This window comes from Thunnus albacares, chromosome 5 (assembly GCF_914725855.1).
Source record: "Thunnus albacares chromosome 5, fThuAlb1.1, whole genome shotgun sequence".
Taxonomy (NCBI): domain Eukaryota; kingdom Metazoa; phylum Chordata; class Actinopteri; order Scombriformes; family Scombridae; genus Thunnus; species Thunnus albacares.
The window spans coordinates 7640449-7664502 of record NC_058110.1 but is presented as its reverse complement, the minus strand read 5'-3'; the positions used below and the strand labels follow the sequence as shown (position 1 = coordinate 7664502).

General features: G+C 38.7%; 1 long non-coding RNA gene across 1 annotated transcript; it reads right to left on the bottom strand.

Annotated features, from left to right (window-relative positions):
• Positions 1-2688: 2688 nt before the first annotated feature.
• On the bottom strand, positions 2689-15248 carry LOC122982486. Its single transcript, XR_006403461.1, has 3 exons — positions 15238-15248; positions 5877-5882; positions 2689-2815 (listed from the first exon to the last, which is right to left on the bottom strand). It is a non-coding gene; the product is annotated as an uncharacterized LOC122982486 (long non-coding RNA).
• Positions 15249-24054: the final 8806 nt, after the last annotated feature.

Here is a 24054-nt window from a genome sequence, read left to right as displayed (position 1 = left end):
CGTTATGTGTACTGCCATGTCTCTACAGTAGCCCAGAAAGGACAAACCAAACACTGGCTCTAGAGAGGGCCTTTTGCGTTTTTCGCGAGTTTCATGGCCACTGTAGGTTCTCTTATGCGCTTGGAAGGGGAGGGTGAAGTGGGGGGTATTTAGTTGGTTGCAATCTGCAACCTCACCGCTAGATGCCACTAAATCCTAAACACGGGTCCTTTAAAGGCATTTAAGAGTGTATGTTTCAAGTTACTGATTGCTAAGGCAGCATCTGTGGCCTGAGCAAATCATTCAGACAACACAAAAGTATCAACACTTGTTCATACGAAATACATGAGGTCGTAAGCTTGGTGAAGTAGTGACTCACAGGGCTAGTTTGTGAACTGCTGCTGCTGTGGCCCAGCCAGGCTAGCACTTGTCAGTTATAATAGCCCCTGGAGTGTCTCTCTACTTTCTCTCTACTGTTCTGTTTACTTTCTCCTGGCATGTTGTTCACCATTGCACATCATTTTATTCAATAATGTTGTTGAGTTATTGAAGAGGGAAAATAAAGCTAACACCTTGCTAATAGTCAGTTAGCAAAACTCGTTAGCTTAGCTTGGTCAGTAATGGGACAATAACTTCACACAGTTTATTCAAAAGACATATTTAAATTTGACCATCAACTCCTGTCTGCTCTTTTATGGAGTGGTACTCCGATACAGGTTAAATAAAAGTGATGCACCATAGCTAGTAAGCCATGATGGATTCCTCGATCCATTTTGGAAACTCTAGCTCTCCATTGTTGAGGATTTACTTCGCCCCAGTAAGTGAATCTGCTCATCACAATGATCACAGTTTGGGGTGAAGTTTTGCCATTTTAAATCCTGGTGTGACCAGGTTTATACAGAGCTGAAGAAGCCTGTCCACCTCCACCCACATCTCCCTCACTCACACATCTTGTTAGATCAGGAGGCAGAGAACAGGGAAAACTTAGATTGGCGTGGGGCAGTGTTTGCAGCAGGGTGACAATATCAACCACTAGGGTAGCAAAAGAGCCATGTGTTTAGTTAATCTTTAAATACAACTGATTTGGATGTAGTGGCTAAAACAAAAATTCTTTGAGCCCACAAATTTTGTGAATAATTCAAATTGTCACTTGATGACATCACAAATTAGTAGTAAGTTTTTCTGACAGAGCACATTTCTTCTTAACACCCCAAAATATAATTACATGTTATTATTACAATATTGTACATCTGTTTCAAATTTACAAAGATGAACACTGCCCTTCAGCTGAACACCAGAGACAAGATGACTGATGTCAGCAAGAGACAAATCCTGGAGGTGCTCCATGGACAGTGAACAGTGGAACAACTATGACAGTGTTTCTGATTCAAAGCTGTAAGCCCTACATTTAAATGCAACTAATTTGGATGGTATAGCTTAAACAAAAAATCTTTGAGCCCACAAAGTTGGTGTCACTTGATGAAATCAAAAATTAGGTAAATTGAAATAGGAACATTTTTCTGAGCAAACACGTTTCCTCTTAACACCAACAGAAAATTCAAAATTTGAATAGGCACAAATCAAACAAATGTTTATTACATGTGACTAGGAAAAAATGTACAGTGCTATGATGCATCTCAAATTATTCTTTAGATTCCCAGTTTTCATCAAACTGCTCCAACATCAGCTTTTATGAATGTCAAATTAATACTAAGCAATCCATCAATATGAGGGCTGCCTTCTCAGATTTATTGAAAGACCACCCTCAGATAAGGACAGAAAGTTTCAAAGATGCATTCGTTGTGACATTAAAAGTTGCACATCAACATCTTTGTAATTGCCTAGGCTGCATGTACAGTAGTCGTTTTTTTTACATGGTGCAATACTTAAACCTAGAAACACAAAACTGAATCACCAGCACAGTCTAACCAAATTATTTCATACAAAAAATAAATATATTCTCATAAATATATCAACAGTTAGGCCTAATTTAATAATTTAATAGACTTAAGCAGGTGCAGGTGCCAAGCAAGACACAGGAACTTGGAATGGGTCTTGAGGAGTTGTTGCTTCTATTCACTGACAAATAGCCTTCACTATACCAATGAAATAAAATACTTGACAAAACACTAACTTATGTTACTTCAGTATTTAACAGTTCAGTACCTTTACCAGCCAGAGAAAACACTGAGCAATGAAACACTCTATATGTCACGTTTTCATATTCTTTCCAGTTGAGTTGTCAAACAGCTTTAATTTAGTTGAGCCCTACAACAGTTGACTATACTGCACTGTTCATAACGCTAATTTTGTTAGCTCTAGGCCTATTCACATGAACTCGTTAGCTTAGCCAAGCACCTTGTGTTGCAATATTTATTAATTCACGAGGGTCTTTCAAGATGAGCCAGGACTGTGCAGAATCGATCACCAGTGATCATTACAGAATGCATGACAGTTATATTTGTGTCCAACTTGATCCCGACCTGCTCTGGCGCCGTAGCTGCTCTCCACCAACTGCAAGACCCGGGATATGATGGGAAACGCCTGGCTGTCACCTGATCAAAGAGCTGATTTTATTAGTCTGATTGTGTAGTAAGAATTCAGATGTGTTGATGACAACTTTTATCAGCTAGAGACAGAAAACATTCCACCACCAAATATTGCAGATAGACAATATGAACATTATGTAATCATGTAATTTTTGTCAGCATTATGAACTGAAATAACGTAAAACTTTTGGTAAGAAGTGGGACATGAAGATTCTCCTCTGTAGAGATGTGCAGCCCTGACAGTCTGAATATTTGATAGATAAAGGATGTAATGTCTATTTCTGCTTCTGTCCCCTTGCATATTGAGTACTGATTGGTGTTTTACTTTATTCTTTTATTTGTTAGCACATTACAAAATACATTTTTAATAAAATATTTAAAGATTGGATAGATACACAAAGACATTCACACATATGTTACAAAAACACACCTGCATATACTCAGCTATACATTGATTTAAAGTAAATAAACAAATGTGCAGGAGAGACAAGAAGCGAAAAGGTTACACTAAGACATCTCCCAAATACTCAAGACAAGATAAACTGAATTACATTGAATAAAAATAATTTTATATCATTTAAATTTCTTTATCTCTGGAATGAGATGTGAATGAGTTTGACAAGTCAGCTGATTTACGGTTAGCATGTTGATCACCCGGTAGTGGTCCACCTGCTATCTGTTGAGTTTCTATGTAAAATAGTTTAATAGTATCGGAGATTACAGAATAAATACTGTTTTGATGATCACAGGGTTCCAGGACATTTTGCTAGTTAAAGGCCTACTCTATCATACAGAACACTGTTAAAACAGTGACTGTGTGGATAAAAGCTTCAGTAAATTGATCTGATAACATTTTATTAAATCAGGATCAGATCTAACAGAATGAAACTATTTCTGTGACTTTCTGTATATTCTTTGAAGGCTGCTGGAAACTGTCTGACCTGACTGCAGCTTTTTGTTACCGCCCCCTGCTGCTGCCGCCTGATCTCATCCACTCTCCAGGCAAGGCGCTGTTCATCTCGAACAAGCCCATTTTTACCGCAACTCAGGGAGTTTCTCTGTGTCAATGTGCAGGTTTCAGTGAACAGGGCCTCACATACACACACACAAACACACACATCCAGGAGCTTACAACAAAGTACAGGCTGTTACCATTCTGATTTTACAATGTTATATTGTGTTTTTACTGTTTATCTGAGATGTTCAGCAGCAGGTCTTCTCCCTACAGCAGTGTAGGAAATTTAAAAAAAATTGGGGGGGCAACTTTTGCCCCCACTGTCTAAAAAATTGGGGCATTTACTAAATTTTGGGGGCAAAAATAGTAATTAGTGCATAAAGTTGCTGTTTTTAACATGAAATGAGTGCAGATTCAAATAAATACAGTAATCATCACCTTGTGTAACCAAAACCTCCTCAGTAAACACCGTCTCATTTGTAATAATTGTCTACATGTTCTAAAAACAATAATAAGCACATGAAAAGCAAATTAATTCATCAATTTCCTTTCAACAACTTAAGTTTTTATTTGGGAAGAACCTTCAGTATAAACCATTAGATGACAGTATAACATAATGATCTTGAGATCATGACGATATTTAATTGGTTTGATCTAATTAAATTGACCAAAAGTTCTGGTTGGGGGGATAATGTCATATTCAGACCTCCTACAAGTCAAAGCCAGTCTACCGTTGTCATTGTGGGTCTGATGCGTTGTATGCCACAGTTTTACAATATTATAGACTAGAAGCTACAAGTACTGTCAAAGAGCCAAAATGAGTGTAATATTCCTTCTTTATTGATGCAGTTCTGGAAATGCCTTCAGCTCAAGTTTTCAATAGCATTCTTTATTTCATCTCCAAATTTATCCTTGCTGAGGTTTTGACCAAGATGACATGATGAAAATAACATAATAGACTCGATTATCCAGCACTGCCTCAGTGGTTAGTAAAAAATATGTTCTAGATTTGGGAATAAAAGCTCATTTCACTCGACGCACTGAGCCCATTAATGTTAGTTGCTGCCCTTTTTACACAGCCTGTTCAAGGCGAGAATGCTGCGCCTTTATTCCGCCTCGCTGTTCTGTATAAAAGGTATGAACACACAGTGGGGGGCAGAGTTGCTCCTCCAATAAGTCAGCTATGGAGGTAGTCATAGCCGGATGGACGTCTGTGTGAAGCTTCGGGATAGCTGGCATGGCTGGAGAGGGAGCTGACGCTACTGTGTTATACATCTTGCTGGGATGCTATGTGAAAGCACACACGGTGCCATTATGCCAGTTTTGTTCAGTGAAAAAAAAAATAAAAGCAAAGGTGGCTTAGTGACAGATCTCCTTTACAGCTATAATGTGGTATATCTGTATAAAAAAGTGAGAATACATGAGATGAGAGTATAAAACAGCCTCTGTAAAACTGCAATGATCACCCCACCGGTTGGCAAGACCCACGTATATGAATTAACATTAACGTTAGTTAGCCAAATTACTAACACTATATTGGCTAACGTGCCAGACAAAAGACACTAGCGTTAGCGTTAGTATTACTTATCATAAGCAAATCGATTATGTTTGCTGGTTTGGTGCCGATGAGCCGAACACTTTTTTGACCTATTCGCTTCCTTTGATAAAGTCGTGATTACTTTTTCGCGGTTCCAGGCTATTTTTGGGCAGGTGAGCCCTGCATGCCTTGCAGTAGAGGAGAGTCGTCTTATTCATTTATTTGACACCAAGCCAGTCTATTTTCCATTTTTCAATAGTTGAAGCCGCAACTTTCTTTTCCGTCTTATTCGTCTTTATTTTGCTTGCTGGTGGTGGTGTTGGTGACGGCCTAGGACTTATGTTGCTTTCATCGGGTGGAGCAGTTAGAGTTTTTGTAAGGAGGTAGCGGTCCATCCTGGCAGCGAACTTCACTGCAACACCTCTGTCAGGTATCGTAGTGCGTAGTGTGAACAACAGCGCTGTTTGTGTTTGTGTGTTGAAATTGAAATTAAATGAATTGGATGAAAATAAAATGATGGCATCATGTAGAATTAGGATATTGACCTAAACTGGTAAAGATAAAATTATTTTTTTCGAATTTTGGGGGCAATTTCTGCCCCTCGATCACGGTTTTTAGGGGCATTCTGAGATTTCTTGGGGCATTTTTGCCCTTGCTCCCTGCTAATTTCCGACGCTGCCCTACAGTGTCACCCAGCATCTGACTAGCCTGCAGCAGACCTGCGTTCCATGTTGTTAACTCTTTGTTACCTGAGTTACACAAGCTAATACAGGCTATCAAGCGAGAGTGCTGAAATTACAACCAATGTCAAGGGCAGAATAACTTGGACTAATGTTCACTTTACCAGTATGCAAACTTTATTCTTTTTTTGAATTTGCATGCTTAAAGGGGACCTACCTTTTCCTTATTTTCAATCATATATAATGTTACAATGTTGGATGATCATATTAAACATGGCCAAAGTGTCAAAATAATGAGGTAAATGTAGGTAGAAGTATTCTCTGTGAGCAAAAGGCACTGGCTGCAGACTACTCTGAATAGTCGGTTTCCAACAGTTTTTTCTACTTTCAGCCCAAGCCAAATCGGCTCATGATGGATTTCTTTATATGGTAATCTGCTCCACGCACAGTGTGCGAGTTCACTGCACTGCTCGACTAACATTTTGACATTTTGGGAGTAGTCACATCAAGCCATGACTCGAGCTGGTACACTGTGAGTGTTTTTCCATTACACAGCACGGCAAAGTAAAATAAGTAGTTTACCTGTTGATTCATTATTTCTAATTGATCCACTGAACAAAGAGCTCCATATATCTTTTAGCGCCACTAATGAAGCTCTGCTAATTCAGTAAGGAACACGTTTAATTTCCAGTAAATTCTTCACAATAAAAGTCTTGTTATTTAGTCATTAAAAGCTTTTAATATAACGCAGTAAAGCATGAAATGTTGGGTTTTCATTGCCAGTAACTCAACATGACCCTGATACGGCTGCCCCTTGGCAGGCTTCCGAAAGCTGGCCAATCAGACCAGAGAGGGCTCATCAGGAGGCCTTAAAAAGACAGGAGCTAAGACTGCCTGTTAAGAGACAGAAGCTGAACTGAGGGGCTGCATAAAGGGCCAGTATAAGATAAATAAGGTTTTTTTAAAACTGTAGATCATGCAAAACTACTCTAGTGGAGTCCCATGATAAAAAAAAAATATAGAGCTGGAAATGAACATAATAGGTCCCCTTTAATCTAGTAAAAATGCCTTGATCAAATGAATAATTTCAGTTTGATGATCCGCTGCCAGTTTATATTGTATCCAAATAAAAAAAAAGGTTCAACCATAAACATGAATTAGAAAGTTTAGTTTAAATGAACAAACTAATACATTTCTGCTACTGGAGTGAGAAAAAACACATTGAATCAACAACAGCTTTGTTTTACTTTTTTCAGTGCAGTGCAAACAACAGTTTTGATATAATTCATCTTTACATTGGCAAGTACTCATTCAAGAATTTTCAGTACAAATTAAACATATTCTTTTGAGTAAAACAGACCTGGCATTATGAAAGAATTTCAATTAGTGCAAAACATTTTAGATTTTATATGGAATGTTCTAAACCAAATTACAATTAATTATTGAAATGTATGTATTTTAAAGCCACTGAACCATGGAAGACATCAAACAACAAACTGAACTAATGGACATCACAAGAACTGAACTAGTGGACATCACAAGCAGCTCCAGAAGCACAAGCAGCTCTGAATTTGGTCGAGGCCTATTTTTTCCACCCGTACTTTTTTGATCTCTTACAGCAGTAAGTAGTCGTTTATCTTCCAGAGCTGCACTGCAAAACTCTGAGCAAGACATTTCTCTTCATTAGTGCAACAGAACATTTGTTCCGCACATCTGTCCAATTATTTTTCATTGAAGAGAAAACCCGCTCCACATACCCAGCAGAGGATGGGATGCTGAGGACAAAGGACACCACAGCCAGGATGTTTGGAAGGCCAGCTGCCTGGAGAACAGCCATCCACCTCTCAGCTGTTCCCCTGGACACCCATTCCTGATGCTCTGTAAGGCGCTCTAGAATGCTGTTGGCAGTGACATACTCATCATAGAGCTCATCTATGGAGATGTTAAGCCTGCCAACCAGGTGAGGCTGCTCGGTGATCTTCTCCATGTCAGGTGAAAGAGCCAGTTGTCCTCTGAAAAGTTGAACCACTTCTGGACATAACTGATGGCGGTGTTTAAGAAGGCCACAAACTCCTATCAGCATCAGATGGAGAGAGATGCTGAAGCTTTTGTTTTGTCAGGAAGCCATAGAACCCATCATCTCATCTCTGACTTCATCCTCTCAGAAAAGAGTGCATAATGTCCTAGAGGTCAGCTGATGTGGTGTTATCTCTCTCAAGCTTCTTGTCCACCTCTTCAAAGACAGACAGGACATATTACAGAAGAAGAGGTAAACGTCCACAAAATCAGCCTCCTCCTCAACTCCAACAGTATCCCCATTCAACATCAGCAATGCTTGCAGGAGCCTTGAACAGTCATCACTAGTGCTGATAAAATACAACTTCAGAGGAGTCCAGCTCTGCAGCAGGCGGGTGAATGCAGGGTTGAGTGACAGCCATCTGATCACCATGTGGCGCAGGATTTCATGGAACTCAACATCACAAAAGACTCACAACTCCTTTAGGGACTCTCTCCTTTTGGCAGAGATGGAAAAGAAACTGTGGACTTCAAGGACAATATTTTCCACATCCACTGAGAGCTGATCCAGGGCATGTTTGATAGTGTTCTGGATAATATGTGCATGGCAGTTGCCTTGGAGGAGGTCACTGCTGGACTTTATCTTCAGTTTTGTGAAGACTGAATTGTGGATGCCATCATTAAAATTTGTATTGTCTGCACTGAAGATACATGATCCGAAGTCAGGCCAAGGTTTTCAAGAGAGCTCAGGATGGTATTGACTATTCCTTCAGCTGACTCATTTGTATTTTCAACAAAATCAGTCAACTTGTTGATGACCCCACTCTCTGGAGTGAAAAACTGTACGGCCAAAGGAAACTTCTTACGATTGCCCTTGTTAGAGGCATCTGTTTGTATAGAGGATGGGAGTGGTTTCTCAGCACTTTTTAATTTGTTGATCACCTCCTCTACTGCCTCTGGAGCAAGGACATTTGTGACCACTGCCTTGGCTTTTGTCCTCCCACAGGACATCTTTCTGGCAACGCTGGAGTCAGTCAGTGTTCAGTGAGTCAGCTTAAGCACACAGTCAGAACTGCTGTAGCTCACACTGTGCTTCACAGTATGATAGATATGTGCTAGCTCAGTAGCAGTCAAAGAAAAAAGGATGCAATATCACTGTATATATGAATAGTTTATGTATATAGGATATTAACTACCTGTAGAGTATATGTATATGAGCTATTTGGACTTGTAAGATATGTGTAAAAGGTAATATATACGTATATATACAGTACTGTGCAAAATTTTTAGGCACTAAAAGTGAAGTGAGAATGCTTACAAAAATATTGCTATAAATTGTTTTTATATATATATATATATATATATATATATATATATATATATATATATGTAGCCAGATTTCATATCGTAGGCCAATCTGCTTGGGTTAAATACTAACACTCAGACTGTCAGAGGGCAGAACGGGAAGAGACAGCATCCGAGTTACACCAACTTGGATGTTCGCTGTTTACAGTTCTCCTTGATTAAGTAACTTCATTAAACATTCTCAGCAATAAGACATCAAAGGCTCGTATGTGCTTCTCTCCACTGAAGTGTTAACCATCGCTCAGAAATATCCACAACAACACACACACATATATATATATATTTAGTATGTATAATTATTATAAGTAAAATAGCAAATATTATTTACTACTCAGCTGTTAGCTGTTACTGTTTACATTATATGAACCTTAAATATGATACACTTTCACTTTTATAGTGAAAATAATTACAACCAGATTTGAGTTTATAAAATCAATATGATTATTATACATACCATATCATCCTCTGGGCCGGTTTGACTATGGGTTAGATATAACAGATAGTCAGACTTCAGATAGACGTCTAAATTCATCCGTTGCACATACCAGTTTAGTTCTTCACCATCTTAAGTAGGACTACGGTACAATGAATTCTGGGTAAATTAAGACCTTTTTCAAAACAAAAAAAATGGCCAACCAAGTAACTGCATCCAGCCGCTCAGCTCCATTTACCCAGCAGAAAATATATGTCTTTTGGAGGAATTCAACAGGGACATTTTACTTGGAAAATTTAGTGAAGAGTGTAACAAAAAAAATCTTATATGGAAAAAAATTGCAGCAACAGTGAACAGCGTTAATCCCACAGTTGAGAGGAGCATCAAAGACATTCAAAAAAGAAATAAAAACATGGTACAAGATGCAAAGAAAGAAAAGTTTTCCTCTTTTTTCTTTTTTGTCTCTTTTTGTTGGGTGCTACTGGTCAGTTGTTGTCACTGATTGTTACCATAGTAACATGGGTCTTAGGCCTGAGTTAGCCTGGGGGTAAGGTGTCTAATTTTTTTGGCTTAAAATTAATCAGTCTTTATTTTTGTGAAACAGTCGAAGTTGCATTCGACTAATCTATAAGCAAAATTAAGAACTGGTCTAACACTACAGACCAGTCTAAAATACCTTTGTGAAGGAACTTTGAGAGTGCTCCTTGTGCCCTCTGCAGCCTCTCACTTCTCCTATGATTTTTTCCAGATGCATGTTGTTTGATGTCACAAATTCCTCCGTGACTAATGGAGAAAACCCTGTGACAAACGGCGCAGTTGGCCTGGTACAAATTCTTGCTCATGCATCCCAGCCATTGGTAATATTTTTCCTATTCCCTTCTGTATTTCTACTATCTCTTCTTTTTTTGCCAGTGGACCACGCTTGTAGGTTGCTGTTTTTAAATCTTGTGCCACTGTCAGGCGTATCGTAGCAATGCTGTCACTCACACTTTTCATTGGTTGTCATTCTCTGTTTGGGAAGTGGAACATAACATGAGAGACAGACTGAGGGGTAACAGAGCAGGAGGGTTTCCTTCTATCATATACAAATTGCCTTGTATTAATAGTCTAACCTGTAATATCTCTCTCCCAGAGACTTGCACTGAATTGATTCTCAAAAATCCAGAACAAAGCACATCCTACATCAGTTCAATACAGAACATGTCTTTTAGTTTCCAATTACGGAACAATTCCATATTTTATGGGGCGGCTGGCCACCCTAAACTAACAGTCTTCGAGAAATGTAACTTTTTGCCAATTTTGTTATCCAAACACACTGCTGACCCATGATTCTACTCAGGTAGCTGCGGTGACTCACAAGCTAGCGGATAAGTGTGATGTTATATAAGCAATAATTATTTTATTTATATTAAATATATCATTATTTTGTCTGGATACATAATGTATTCACCTCAGAGTGCAAAAATATTTTATACCCATACAAGACATAATTAGCACAAGGAAATATGATCAAATGATGGTGAAGGTGAAGGAAATATGGCTATGAAATAAAAATAATGAAATTATACCAGATCAATCCTCAAATCAACAGCCAAACCAACAATCCGTCCATCCACATGGACAAGCCCCACTGTTCAATTAGGGGGTAGAGATCCACTGTTTACATGTTTTTTGCAAGATAAATGGCTCATATTGAGACCTGGAATGTAGATTATCCTGAAAACTAGAAATTTGCAAAATTTATATTCTGATAAATGCAAATATACTGAAGATGCCAAAATTCCATCATGACTGAAAGAAGACAGAAATTATGTCTTTTTTACTTATAAAGTGGATAATTATGATATTAATCATAGTATTCATCCTCCTTGAACTGGGCTCAAGTCACAGTGAATGACGGTGGACAGACACGCTGCAGTCCTAGTATATGACTAGCGCAAAAAAGTTCCCTTTCATCTCTTTGTCTTCCCCCTACTCTCCCACTCCTCTCCACACACACTCCCACAACGCTCCTTCTTCTCCTTCTTTCTTTGCTCTCAATCGCCCGACGGCAATGTGACTCTCTCTGGCATCCTTGCCGTACTCAAGTATCAGCATGATGTGGCTTGACATACCTGATAAAAGATGTTCAATGCGTTTTTTTTTTGTTTTTTTTTTTTTAAAAAAAGCCCAACATCATCTATTGCCTCTCATGATACAGCTGCTGGAACAGAACGAGGCAGAGCTGGCGGTGGATACGGTCGCATTGTAATTACCTCTAATTACCTCGTCTAAAAACAGACACATATCATACATCCACACACAGGCAGATAGATTCATACTCTTCAGCATGTAATCATGCTGCAAACATCATAATAGGTTTTTGGTATGAAAACGTTATAATGATAGAGAGTCCTAACAATTATTTTTTCCCCCCTGTCTTCTCTTCTTCTGATCCCCTCCTCCCTCCCTCGCTCACACTTAGGTCTATTGTAAGAGTTGTGAGACTTGTTTTGAACAGTATGATTTCATATTGAGGTGGGTACAATGTAAAATGATTGTCTCACTACCTATGTGTTTTTCTTGGGAGGGGACAGCAAACAAATAGCTTCACAAGAGTATGTAACGGCAAAATAGAAGAGATCCTTGTGTATGTGCAACCGCTCTCTTCTTTCTATTCCTATCACTCACACAGATGCAAACACGCTGAGGCAGACGGTGCAAGAAAACACACACTAATGAAAACTTGAGTACACACTTACACAGGTGCGCACATACACATACTCAAGCACACTCTGCCAGTGGCTGTGGTAAAGCTTCCTATTTGCACATGCTAATACTACTCTGCCTTTTGGCGCATTAGAACTTCCTCCAGGCTGTGGATTGGACTGCTAACAGTATCAACTTTATTTACCATTAAGGCTGCTAGTCGTGGTCACATTATATCAACTACTGTCTGGACTCAGAAATGAAATTAAAATACAAGAAGAAATATACTAGTATGTGCCCATAGAGATATATGTAGATAAAGAAGTAAAGACATGAAGAATCAGGAATACACACCCGAGCATGAACACACACGTACAGTCATACGCACACATACAAAACACACAAACTAACACGGACAAAGAGGACATATTCATACACACAAAGCGTACACACACACACACACACACACACACACACACACACACACACACACACATCTTGCAAGTGGAATCAAACCAGAATTTTGAAGTCATCTTAACCTGGGGCTGTTGCCCTGGCAACCTTGTCTTTGAGGAAGAAAATTCCTGCCAAGGATCCAGAAACAGGGTGGAAAATCACTCGGAGCAAAATCAATAGCACGTCTATGGCGCTGCATTGAAACAGCACCATTATACAGGAAAACATGTCTGGTGTTCAGTGTGTAAGATAATGCTGTGAAATAGGTAGAGCTTCAACTAACGATTGTTTTCATTATCGATTAATCTGACAATCATTTTCTTGTTTAATCAATTAGGCGTTTAATCCATAAAATGTCAGAAAATGGGGGGAAAATGTTGATCACTGTTTCCCAAAGCCCAAGGGGATGTCCTCGAATGTCTTCTTATATCCCAAGCAACAGTCCATAACCCAAAGAAGTTTGCTGTCATAGAGGACTAAAGAAATCAGAAATATTTACATTTGACAAGCTGGATTCAGGGAATTTCTCCAAACAATTCATCAATTATCAAAATAGTTGGTGATTAATTTAATAGTTGTCAACTAATCGATTAATAAACTAATTGTTGAAGCTCTAGAAGTAGGAGAATAATGGGGATATGGGTCGGAAGGCTAGAGAGCGCATCGTTTAGAAGAAATCTATTATTCCAGGTGATAAACTCCAAACTGCTCAACAACGCTGTGTTCAAAGTTTCAATGATTTTACATTACTGTCGTGTTTCTGCACTCAATTTCCAGAGATCATATGTCAGCCAAAGAGTGGGTGCATGTGAACAGGTCAACTTTCTATCCATGGTGAGTGATGTCAGCAAGGTCGTATGACATCACAAATTAGGGTGGGACCAAAGCAGGCAGCAAAATGTCAAATGCTATAAGGTTATTTTTTTATTTAATGCCATGATACACTGTTTCAGAAATGTTGAAATACTGGCAGGGATAAATGTTTCTTTATACTGAGGGCAGACAAATATGATTAAAGCTAAAAAACCCAACATGATCTACAGTTTAATTGCTAATTTAAGCAAGAGCAGAGGTCACTTTGTTATTGCTCCACAGTATAAAAACTGAATTAAACATCATTATGAAATCAGAAATGCAGGTGCACAGCTGTTCCGTTGAGTTATTGGTCTACAGCTGAACAAAATGTTCAAAACAAAATACAGAGAAAAAAAAAGGAATCATTGAAAATTAAAATAAATAACTAAATTGAATTAATATATGCTGTTTGATAAAACAGAGGCACTATCAAATGTATAATGCATGTTAATTCAGAGCCTCCAGTCTACTGTTGCAAAATGAATGGTTGATATTCCTGAAATTCAGACACACGGGCTGATACTAAAACTATTCAAGCCTTTCCACTTATAAAAGTGTTGTGTATGAGACACTTTATTGTGTTTTTTCAAACATAAATGTAGTTTTTTTTAATAAAGAGAAATAAAGGTTTCCAATTTGACAATCCACACAGTTCATTACATTTCATTATTTCCACCTTCCATTTATTTATTGGTATTTATAATATAATACCATCCGTGTGCTGTGGGCCAAGGCACAGGAGGACAGGAGCTGCCACTGTCAACCTACTGTAGGACATGAAACAGATTGTTACGTGTAACGTGTAATCTTTAATGGAAGATTTAATCTCACAAACCATAGAAGGTGCAGTTGGACAGGAGAAGAGTAAAAAAAGAATTAAAATTGAAAGCTGCACAAATTCTTTTTTGGCCACTTAGGGGCAGCAGAACAAGCTGTACATCACCTTATAAAACTGCTATGGGAAACACTTGCCTATTTGAACGTCCAGCAGAACGTCTAGCATGCATTTAAAGTCTGGTTTCAGGCCACCTGATGAATGAGTCCAATATTCGCTTTCGTTTTTTCTCTGTTTTTGGTCTCTTTCTCTTTATGTGCTAAATGCTCCACTACTATGTTCACCAGCTAGTCGCTGACTTCGTCTGTTTACTGTTAAGTGTAGGGCAGGTAGCTATAGTAGATTTCTCAGAGCTATTTTGTTGATTACCGAGGTTGTTGGGAGTGGAATTTGGAGCTGTAAAAATCAACATTAGCGAAAATATCCTTAAAGGCTTCATAGAGCTGTAGGGAACTGCAGAAGATAATTGTGAACTCTGAGCAACCCCTTTCACATTACAGATAGTCATTCACTAAAGTAAACCACTTTGATCCACTGTTTATACAAAAATGAGAGATTAGTGCAGTTTTAAGGCTAAAGAAAATTTTGGCATTCATCACAGAAAAATGACCTGCAACTCAGTATTTATACACTATGTTTAAATTCACATGCATGTCATGATGGTGAGTTCAATAGAGTGATAATAGTGTTATGAAAGAAGAAGAGAAAACTGGAATGAGAGGAAATAGAGAAAGAAAAGAGTGCTGTGGGAGTTGCCTGTCTGCACCTTGTTCTGATAGATGGCCTTGCCTCCAGCCCTACCACTTTTAACACTCAGCTTTAAAGAGCTTGTGTCTTGCATGAATACACACACATACACACACGTACACACACTTTGAATTGTTTGAACTCCTTTTGTATCTTCTGATGTGTTTGTGTCCCCTAAACACACTCTTGCAGAAAGCCCACTCAGCTCTTTTCCCATTCTTTACACACGAACCCCCACACATACACACAAACACACACACACACATACACACACAGAACTTGTCTTCTATATTGTACCTGCACTCTTCTTTAATATCATGACATTCAGAGGTAATATGACAGCCTCGCCACAGCAGAGTGCCTGTACCTCAATATTCATCACACTGGGAGCTCCTCTCACCATAAAAGCAGTATTTTCTCATCGATACTAAGCCCAGAATTATTGTCAGTGGTGCTTTTGCATGACTGCATTTCTCTTTTCATACCATTGTGTTGGTGACTGGCACTAAAGCTGCCACAGAGTCCTGACTCACTGTTAGAAATGCAGGAATTTTTAGCACAGGTACTCCCAACGGGAAGGTAAACCTTAACCCTGGCACACTACTACTCACCCTAAAAGAGAAATGAAAAAAGAAAAGAAAAGGGGGAAAATACTAAGAAGTGCCTTTCTGTCTCCTTCTCTCCCTCTCGAGAACATCTGCTGTGCTTCAGCAGGGAAATCCTTAAGTCTACACAACAGATGGCAGTGATTGCCTCTTTTCAGTTCCTACACAAATGAGCTTGGTGTGTTTGTATATGTGCGAGTCTGTTTGCATGTGGGTGAAACATGGGGATGGAGGGCAGGAAAAAGGTGGCGTCTCATCTCATGAGAGACTGAGACAAGGCATTGTGGGCCACGGCGTGGGGCCCTCCCTCCAGTCTGTCCGTCTAGCGCCCCACCTGCCTGGTCCGAGCGTCCATCTGCCCATCGCACATAAACCCACTCCATCCAGCACCACCGATTTAACAATAGATTACACTGTTTTAGCACGTTGCATTGTCTATTTTACATAACGGCAGGCAGGGTCTGAAGACAGAAAATTACAACTGAAAATGAAATTCATCACAAATGAACAGCAGGAAGCAGTGTTATTGGCTCTCACCTGTCAAAGTCAAACAACATGGACAAAGTGAGCTGATTTTTGGCCATTGAAAGCAAAGTTTAGCACAATAAAACAAGCAGGTGTCAAATATTCCATTCATTATATCTCTCAGTAAATTTCCAAGCAAAGATGAGATCGATTTTAGGGCTGAAATACAACACGGGAGTATTCGCCTACTTTAAAACATCATTTTCTGTCTGTGCTGTTTTCACTGGTTTGAAGTAGGTGAGACTCAGCTGGAAAAAAGTGACGCCAACCAGGATTTGGAAATATAATGTGATGCAGGTTGCATGGAGTTATTTATTAATATTGCCAGACTGTGTGATTGTCAGTGAATCACACAGCTCTGATGAAGCAGATTAGAGTTTTTGAGTTTGATAAATAATAGCTAAGGATGTTTTTTCCACCCCCAACTTGCAATAAATGACTTTTTTGGCCACTTGGGGGCAGCACAACAACCTGTAAGCACAACATTGACATATTATTACCTTATATACTTCATATGGCGGACATTTTGTTATTAAGTATCCCACAGACTCGGGAACATTAGCATCCATTTGGAGTTGTGTTTCTTCCCACCTGGCTCAATATTCACTCATTCATTCAGTCATTTCATCTACTGTTTATATAAAACATTGAGATGAGCAGCTTTTACTTTGATTGTTGCGTGTTTAGTTGTGAATATTTTCTCTATTTTCTAGAAAACATATTTGAAACTGTTTCCAGAGGTTTTATATGGTGGCTCGGTGAATGATGGGACACTGCGTTGGTTGCATACCGCTGGGATTATGTTGGGACTGTATTGGTTAAGTTTTGAAGTGATGATGTCTTTTTAAAAGTTGGCTCTGCTCAGGGCTCCCGGGACAGATGAAGATCTTCTGCATCGGGTTTTTGATAAGGAAAATAAGTTGTGTAGTGAACAAAGACTTCTTGTATGACAAGATCTTTCACACATCAACAGACGAAACTGAACCACAGAATTATTGTTACAAACTGTCACTCTGTGCTACTGTTCAATAGTTTGATTCAAATATGCGACGTGTGCTGTGCTGCCTCTACACACTGAACTTTATGTGTCATGATTATGTTAATTCCTACTACGATTAGGTTCTCAGGGCACCAGAGTCTGAGATTTTAGACGGAAAGAATTGTTCTGTGTAATCTATGCGTACTCTACATCGGACTGAATGCACTAACCTTGTCAGTTGATGATAGTGGTGGGCGGACGCCCCGGGAGTCTTGTTTGCACCAGATAGATGACCTTGTGTTGTCTACAATCAGATACAGTAAGAACACAGAAAGTCTCCAGGCGATCGAAGCTGTCACACTTCATAAAGGAGACGTTGAATAAAAACAGCAAGGCAGGAAGAAAAAAGTTTTTGCCGAGTGGAAGAGCAGCCTCTGCACTGACTTCTGCTGTATGAATATCGATAGAATATATGTATGAATACGCTCCAAACTTTCCTTCCTAACTACATTAACACATACAATAAACTGCAGTCTGAGTCGCCTAAGTTTATATTCTCACTACAGCTGAAAAAAAAAACTTTTAAAAAGAGCTATAATATGTGGGTGGAACAACACTTTGTGTTTTTGACCTGTTTTAACATTTCAGCAGAAACTTTGTAAGACTTTATAGTTATCAAGAAACTCACATAATTGCAACAATGGAGTTAAAATAGATCCATAAACAAATTGTCAACAGCAAAATCAATGTGAGAAGTACTTAGCCAATGACATAGCTTTTTACTAGATTTATTTCTGCTAATAAGGCAGCTAGGCAGCTAATTGTGCATCTGCTGTATGTACATTTCATCTTATATCCAGTGTTTTGGTCAGGTGTTAAAGAAATTTCAAGCATCACTTCACTGGGTCACTCTTTTTTGTACTTGTTGCACTTTTAAAAACTGAATAATTTCAGAAAGAACATGGCTGTTACATCCCAAATCTCAAAAAACTTAAGGATCTTAAATTTTTGTTTGTTTTTTTCTTTCAGCCAGTGACGCTCTCCTCAGAGCAGATTGGGATAGTTAATGCTCCAGGATGTGAATCAGATGGGAAGGGATATGTGTCAAACCAGCGTAATCTTTCTTTATTTACATCCACAGCTTCCATCTCTCTCACTGTGTGTTTACCTTGGCAGTGGCTTTTCTGGGATCAGCTCTGTGTTGCCTTGGCCTCTGACCCTTCCCTCTATTCTGCCCACTCAGGATGCATTCCTGCCCGCTGCCAGCCAAACAGGCCTGTACCAGTAGCTGAAGGAGAGACGGAGACAGGAGGTGAGAGGGTTGAAGATGGAGGGCAAAGACAGCAGAAGGAAAAGAACATCAGGGAAAGACAAAGTTTTCTATTCAGTATAAGGAAAACTTTTGATGCAAGTTAAATTTATTGGCCAACAGCGCAGTAGAAGTTTACAGTTTACCCAACTGTAGCTACTGTCATGTTAAGTTTGCTGAGTTTGGACAGACTTTTTAAGAACTACAAAAAGCTAAATAAGCAGGTTCTGTCATCAGGATGAAGCCAATAAATGGGCTTCTGAAAGAAATATTTATGTGTATCTGTGCCGTTAATCAGGTCCGACTGAAATCCATACTCCACTAAATCCAGGCTAAGAATAAAAACTGACTCTGCTCTGAGTTTCCAGGAGTAGAGTTTCCTTTTCATATGCATGTGATCAATTTTATCGATCCCACATTTCTCATGTTGAGCGACAAATTTGTCAGGTTTAGTGTGTCTAGTCCACAGCTGGCAGATGAACTGTGTCATCTCCATTTCTGTGTGCGCCATCCTGAAATCTAATATTAGTTACTGTACATTGTAAATTGAGACATTTGCCATTTGAAAAACTCCATTTTAGAGATGATGTTTCTGGTTGACAAACTGATTATATCTTAAGAGACTGGATTTAAATGAAATAATGATGAAGCTCTATGTTCATTAAATGTGGAAAAGATGTATTTTCTCATTGTGAAATGATCACATAAAGCAAATGCTGTTTGAAATCGACAGTAGTTTGAGTAGCAGTGGTTTATTACAAACATTCAATATGTGACTTTGCTGACAATAAGTGTCATCAGAGGTCTGTCTTCATTTTGACATCACAATCATTTCAAGTCAGTCCATTTTGTTTTTACAGCCCAAAATCACAAATCACAGCACTGCCTCAGAGGGCAGCCTCTAACCTTAGACCCTTCATTTTATGAAAGATGATATAGTCATATAAAGGTTCTACCCATAGTGGCAGCAACATTAACTACAATCTGTCCATAACTTTAATAAAGTAACAAAGTATTATTGTAACAATACATTAATAACAGGGCAGCAGATGATTTAAAATGCACTGACAAGTAGCCTACAGCCCAAATAATGCTGGATTAGTTGATATTGATATCAATATTTTGATTGATTTTTATATTCATTTACTTACACAAACAGAGATTTCTATTAAGGGTCATTTAAATGTGTTTGCTACAGAATCATGACCAAGATATGTATTGAGTGGGACTCAGTTAAAAAAAAAAAAAAAAAAAAAAAAAAAAAAAGAAGTTGCAATTTGCAAGTTCTGGTGGAAAAAACTATGTAATGGAGACACTGTTTCTATATTACCCCAAACATATCTTTTAATATTCCAGTACTGCAATTTCTTGTTACTTATCAGCCAGCATATATACCAAAAGCAAGATATCTGTGATAAGCTTTATACCAGCCGAATTATCAATCAGGCTCCACTGACAAATGACCTTTAATGATAAGGTATTAAGACTTCTTTGGAAAGTTCACTTTAACACAGTGAAGTGTCTTGTCTTTGATTCTGGCATTTTCTAGATGAGAGGCATCAGCTCATTACCCGAAACAAAAAGTAGTCCTTGCCTGTGTTAGCTAGCAGTAGTCGGTACGTTTAGCGAAGCAACTGACATTAACACAAAATTAGCCACTAATAATGCTAGTTATTGTTATTATTGCTAATTATTGTTGAGGAGGACTCGCTCCTTCCATCACACTGACTTACAGAGAATTCTGGTTATCAAAAACGTGTTTAAGCCAACGGCAGCAAAAAAAAAAGCAGTTGATGGTGTTGTAAGATATACACCTTTTGAGAAGTGCCTCTGCGTGGTAGTTTGATTAATGAAGGTTTATGTGGTGGAAGTGGTGGCTGGATCACCCAAAAATCTGTGATGACACCTAACTGGGTGGAATAATTATTTCATAGTTTTATTAATACAGAGATTTTACAGTTATGCTGACAGAAAAAAAGGACACATTTTACAACTCTTTTATGTTGTGTTTTTATTCTTTGTCATTCTTTGTACTGCTGTCTGTGATGACTCGAGCTAGAGGGAGTTGACTCACACACACACACAGTGCAGCAAGTGATGGCACCAAACTTGACATCAGAGACTACAGAGCATTCTCATATTCATAAGAATGAAATATGAATGAGCTCTGGACGCATGAATACCATGGCACAGTAACACATTCAAATAAATTAAACATTCATATTTACATTTGCTACAAAGTGGATATTGCAGTTCCACTGACGTTGAATATTATATAAAGGGCATTTATGTTCAGGCACACATTGATTCTGTTTGAATTTGATGGAGACTGTAGCATTGCTTAGAAAGTATGTTTTCAAATCCTTATGCTTTGAGAACGTACAGATAGCAACAGTGTCGCATAGTTCAATATTCCCTCCTCTAATATTTTGTGGTCCAACATAGAAACATCCAAGTATCGAGTACATTCAAATACAGAAAGTCCTTAAAGGGATAGTTTGTATTTTTTGAAGTGGACTTATATGAGATACTTATCCATAGTCGGCTGATTTGCGATGTGATGCAGTGTGTGGCATGTGTAGGAATACGGAAGGCAAGGTAAAGCAGTGAAAATATCCTAAATATAGGGTACACTTAAACTGTTGTTGATTTTTTTAGGTGGGCCTTTATTTAGGTGGCTAAAATACGTTTTGCTGCTGGCCCCGTCCACAGCAGTACATTGCTTAGCTTCTGCTTCCCCAAACTGGGAACCTGCCAACCCAAATCTACTGCAGGTAATACCCTGACTATGGATAAGTACCTCATACAACCCCACTTCAAAAATATGAACTATCCCTTTAAAGCAACAGTTTGCTTGTTGCTTGCACACAGACTGAAAGATAATGTGAAACACCAATTTCCTGTTACAAGTGTTCTGTGTCCTCAGACCACAGCTGAAATTATTGGTCCTCTTGTCATTGGACCAGCTGAAGCAAATCACATACCTTTCTCTGCACCTAATGATAAAATTCGTTCAAAAGCAATAACACATTTGATTTATTACCACTTCTTTAGCTCAACATTTCATTTTTTGGATATTGTTTGGTACCCTGGAGAGGGGCTGACCTGTGTGAGACCTGATTCTTGTCCTCTTGTTCAAAAATCTTTTTCTTACTTGTTTTTTGTCTTGTTTGTACATTCTACTCATATTTTTTGGCTTTTCTCCTGTTTTGTTTTTGTGGCAAAACACTTGTGCTTTCTTCCCTGACATGTGACATGGAGTGTATGCTGGTGTGAGCAGCGTCTTTGATCAGGATTTTGAATGCTGTGAGAAACAGCCCTGGAGTGAAATACAGAGTCCTGATCAGCAAAGGGGTGCGCTCACTGCAGCTGTCCAAAGAACTGAACTGTTTTTCCATTAAAGATTTGGAGAAAGTAGGTGTAAAATGGTAAAAGGGAATCTCTTTAAGATGATAACCTCATGAAATATATGGAGACCTTACCATATGCATTCCTGTGTTATTTATGTGTTTTTTCTTTCTATGGATCCTCATTAGTACCAGAATAAGCATTGGCTTTTCTTCCTGGGGTCCACCACACATACAGTCATACTTACAATTCATTAGGCACACCTGTGCAATCTAATGCAATCCAATACAACAGCTCTGCCATAAATTCAACATTTACGAAGCTTATATATTTTCAGTTTTTGTTGACATTATCAGAAAGGTGATAATTCTAATTTATGTTTATTATTGAGGTCGTAGTGGGTGGTGGTGATGTGCTGGAGTGCATTATATTGAAAAGTGTTCCTAATATTTTGCCCACTCCATTAACATACAGGAGGGCGGCAGTAGAAGAATTATCACCTTTCTGACAATGTCAACAAAAACTGAAAATGTAAAGGCTTCTTAAAGGTAGAATTTATGGCAGAGCTGTTGTATTGCATCAGATGGCACAGGTGTTCCTAATGAAGTGGCCAGTGAGTGTACATACACATTATAACCACATAAACACAAACAAACCAGCTAAGCTCATTGAATTAAAAATCAACTACATGAAGAAGGCAAACTAAGTTGTTATTCTTTCAACAGGACATCAAGCTAAAAACAAATTATAAATCAATCACAGTTCAAGAATTCATAGCAAACTTGATTTTTTCTTTCTTGCTTTCACACATTTCATCCCAAGAAAATGGGTATGAAAATACATTACTTATTCTCTGCATATAGGTGATTTCTACTTTCACCCAGGTTTACATTTTACTTCTTAAACCATTCTTCCCTACTTTACAAATACACACAATTCAATTTTGGTCCTGAAATGTTTGGAGATACTGTTCAACAACATTAACGCGCCTGAAATGTCGGTAATAACCCCTCATTGCACAGGAAAGCTGTCAACACACAATTTGAACCAGGACATTCGCCTGTAAACTATGATAAATGTTTACAATTTGCCTAAAATGGCTGACCTGGGGGTTTGTTTGAAATACCATAAGATCTTCGGACTGCTCGTATTGCTGTCCCTGTCAGACTTCTTTTTAGTGATGTTGCACATTCCAAGATTTAAGCAATGAACTAGATGAGTACAGCATTGTCATTACTAATCGGAAGGATGGTCCAAATTACAAAAGATCCAAACTGTAATAAACTACAGTTATTCTTCAAACCTGTATTAATTGATTTATTAAGACTAGGGGTGTAATGGTACATGTATTCGTCCTGAATCGTCATGGTACGGACCTCAGTTTTGTGCAAGCAGTTCTATGGTGGTGTCAGATCAGAAAATGCTTACGTGTTGTTTTGGAGAGCACGGACAAGCCACATAGTTTGTTGTTTAATTTAGAGGATTTATTATAATTTTTGGCCACTTGGGGGCACATTAAATAGTTGTGGAGAATGTGTTAGAATGTGTTAGCATCCAGTTGCTCATTTACACATCCATCAGACATGGAACATGATTCCTGTCTGTCGTGTTTCCCTTGCCCTTTATGTCTCTGTCCTCAGCCAAACACTCTTCCTTATCCTTGCCATTCTCCACCTGTCCACCAGATGCCCCTGAACTTCCTGCTGTCTGCACCTGCTGCCCATTCCCTCATCGGCTCCTCAGCACTGGTCTCAGTCATCCGTTCCCTGCCAGTTCATCTTAGTTGCTTCATTAGACACTTGCGTTCTAGCCAACCTTACTCTGATTCTGACCCCAACTGTTCCTATTCCCGTCTGTTCCTGCCATGTCAGTGGTTCTGACTTACTTACATACTGTTTTTGACCTGCCTGCCTTTCCACTTTTGGACATGCTTGCCTGATTCGGATTCCCCGTTTACCACTGTAAGCCTGTCTTTATGATCTTGAACATTAAAAGACATTCAAGAACATTCTCATTTAACCTGGCATCCAACCAGTCTGCAGTGTCTACATTTGGGTCTTCCACCAGACAATCATTCATTTTGCTTTGTGTTTGTGTTCACCAGACAATTTTAAGTTCACTTTGCACTCACCTTCTAGATTTGTTGTGGTGTTTAAAGGTAAATGATTTCTTAAAACTAGGTCACCTATGTAG